Genomic DNA, 3441 nt, shown 5'->3' with positions numbered 1-3441 from the left:
AGAAACAAGTTAACATAAACCTGTAGACCCGGGGAAAAGCTAAATTCAAATACAATCTTAGTTCATCCAATAGACACTAGAGTTCACTAAAAGTGCGATTATTACGGCTTTATCTGATTGGTCGAACTAGAAAATTCTCCGACCATTCAAATTTATTCGTAAGTCACATTAATGTATAATTTACAAACTTTCGATAAATCTACTACTAAAAGTGCGATTATTACGGCTTTATCTGATTGGTCGAACTAGAAAATTCTCCGACCATTCAAATTTATTCGTAAGTCACATTAATTTATAATTTACAAACTTTCGATAGATCTACTTTTTTTTACAATTTATTAAAATATACAATAAAATTTTCATCTCTTCTTAATCCTAATTAAAAAAAAAGTACCTAGGTACATAAAAAGAAAACATTATGCTTAAAAATTCTCTTGTTAAGCTGTCAATTAGGGGAAATTGGGAACAAGGTGGCGTCTTCGGACCACTGTAGTGCGGGGTCATTGGACACTTCGGGACAAGTGGAACACCCTGTATGTTATCAGCTGATTTCAAGGTCACTAGGATTTGACCAGGTTGTGAATGGAAGGCGTGGAAGTGCCGCGGTTTAGTCGAGATTTCCTGCAAAACGAAGAGATTTTTTTTTACTTTCTATCACAAAAGTATAGCGAAGATTTACCAGTAACTTTCCACCTTTGTGGGTGGGCGGTTAAAAGCGCTGATTCTCAACCTGAAGATGCTGGGTTCGAATTCCGGCCTGGACGAATTTTCTATTATTAAAGTTATAGCGAAGCTATACTAGTAGATAATGAGAAAGTATCTTGCTCCAAATTTTCAAAATCGGGAAATTACTGTTTTCAACGAACTATTCCATTATTGTCTTGTCTTGAAGTAGAATAAGAAAGCGGTTCTGATATACAATTTTGGGGGAAAAGAAGTACATAACTCCCTCTGACTCAATTATTAGTATTATTACCGACATGCATTTCAATAAAACCATTAAAAAGTAAAAATCAAAATTAACTGACGTTTCATACCTGCTATAGTGGGATTTCTTGTTAGGTTCATTGTTGTTATGATTCAAATAACTTCGACAGTCGGCTAGCTTTACTTCGAGATCCTGAAACCAAACAAACAGTAAAATTAATACCTGAAGAGCTAGGATGGATTTGTAGAGTTAAAACAAACAACCACCTGCTTATTGCTATTTGAGGAGTTGGACTTTTTCAAAACTGGGATAATCGGACTCTACATAATTATCTTAGGCGGCTTTCACACTGAGGTAACACGTCGCAAGTAGCAAGTCGCAAGATCCTACGTAGCATGCATCTTCAAAGACCAGACCATTATTTCAAATGAAACCTTCCTCACTGAACCCTGGAAACAAGTAACAGTGTTACTTCAATACCAACAGTCTGGAGTTTTGTTAGTTGCTACTTGTGATTGTTTGTGGGAAAAATTATTTTTTGGATCAATTTCTTGTGCACATGTTGTTAGTTGTTACTCCAATGTGAAAGTTCATGTTTCTTTGAACAAGATTCAGGACGTAAGCAGTAGCATCTTGCGACTTGCTACTTGCGACGTGTTACCTCAGTGCGAAACGCGCCTTAGATTGAACGATAAATCGCACAGTTTTTAACTGTACAATAATTTTGCACTTTTAGCTCTACAAGTCTACGATTTCCCTTACAATGCCGCAAGACAAATCGTGTGTATTAGGTTTTCAAAAGTACATAGGTAAAAAAAAAGATAGTAACACAAAAGATATTAATTTTAAATAAATCAGACATTTTCTACAAAGCATACACAATTACTACACATGCACATGCTAAAGAATCTGGAAGTACAAAAGCATTTTTCCACATGCATCCTGGAGCTATACAAATTTACAAAAGGGCAAAGAAAAACATGCACAGAATGCCAGCGGCAATTGAAAGCTGAATATACCCATTTCCCAAAGGATCACTGATGTTAAGCACCGTTCCGCGTGGTTAGTACCCGGATGGGTGACCATCTGGGCAATCGCATGCTGCTGGCTTTTCTCAGGCTCCACTCAGACGGAGTGAGGAGGCAGGTCCGAGGCCCGAATCCAAGATTTCAGCGTAGGGGGAAGGTGTATGCTCAAAATTATAGGAATATAGGCCAATACATGCCAGCCAAGTTAGCTTGGTTGGTAGTGCGTCTGCCTTGTAAGCGCTAGGCCGCGGGTTCGATTCCCGCCCGGGGCGAATTTTATCCTGATGGGATAACGTCCGTTCTCGGAACGGCTGGCTTTCTCCTATCCTGTCTTCCTTCTCTCTTCGATTTCGGGACGATAAGACCATAGCAGTTACAGTTCCCTCTGTCAAACCTCTTAAAAAAAAAAAAAAAAAAAAGCTATATAGTACATTAGTACTTGAAAACTTGATATATTAATAAAGTTTTCTAGATAACTTTGTAAAAGTTCTTTTTTCCCGATGATTTTGCGGAGAAAACCACTCTGATATCATAATTGTGCTACCTACGCTCTGTGAAATAGGAGATTTCGAAAGGATCTTCTTGTACTGACACATGGAGTATAGTTTCGTATAAACTTAAACCAACCTTTAGGGTTGTTTGTCCCTACAACTAAGCCTCAGAGTTTGCTTTTTTTATGTACTGATTTTGTCTCAAGTTGGGCGGAAGAGCTTCTTCAAGAGAACCCTTCAATTTAGAAAAAAAAGAGTCGATTCAAACCAATAACTAATTATTAAAGCTAGGATGATGCTTTTTAGCATCAGTTGCTACAAAAGAGTTCTATCTAATGGTATCTGAATCACAAAAACCCATTATTTCGAGTTAGCGCCCTTAATGGTGGGTCCAGACTTGTGCAATGCAACGTGCAAAGCAATGTGCAAAGCATTTGCATTGCACGTTGCAAGTAAAATCAAATCTGACGAATGCGAACGTTTTTCATGTATCCGAGAATTTTTGTACCGATACTCAACTAGTAATGGCCTATAGTAGGTACATCATTTGCATTGCATTGCACGATGCTTTGCAAACACGTCCAAACTAGTGCAACGCACATCAAAGACATTTGCCAGAAAACCGCCAACCTCTCGGATACCCACAAACGTTTGCTGCAATGTTCAAAAAACTTTGCTGCAACTTTCTCAAACACGTCCAAACTAACGAATTTCATTGCATTGCACGTTGCATTGCACAAGTCTGGACCCAGCATAAGAAACTGATGGCGACCTCTCACACTGGAGTCGCGTGACTTAGGTCTCCTAGACTTCCTAGAGCAGGGATTTCCAACCTCCATGTGTATGCGGGCCACATGCTGCATTGGCAGGGACTTCGCGGGCCACATACACAGTGGAGCAGGCCCGTGTCCAGGATTTTCTTGAGGGGATGGGGGATGGATGCTCCATTTTTAGAGTCCACCCCTTAGTGAAAGAGCAAAAATCAGAAAAGCTT

General features: G+C 39.1%; 1 long non-coding RNA gene across 1 annotated transcript; it reads right to left on the bottom strand.

Moving 5' to 3' along the window:
* Window positions 1–356: 356 nt before the first annotated feature.
* LOC103520798 lies at window positions 357–1118 on the bottom strand. Its single transcript, XR_541957.2, has 2 exons — window positions 1038–1118; window positions 357–621 (listed from the first exon to the last, which is right to left on the bottom strand). It is a non-coding gene; the product is annotated as an uncharacterized LOC103520798 (long non-coding RNA).
* Window positions 1119–3441: the final 2323 nt, after the last annotated feature.

This window comes from Diaphorina citri, unplaced genomic scaffold (genome assembly GCF_000475195.1).
Source record: "Diaphorina citri unplaced genomic scaffold, Diaci psyllid genome assembly version 1.1 scaffold4089, whole genome shotgun sequence".
NCBI classification, from domain to species: Eukaryota; Metazoa; Arthropoda; class Insecta; order Hemiptera; family Psyllidae; genus Diaphorina; species Diaphorina citri.
This window is presented reverse-complemented; position numbering and strand designations above follow the sequence as displayed.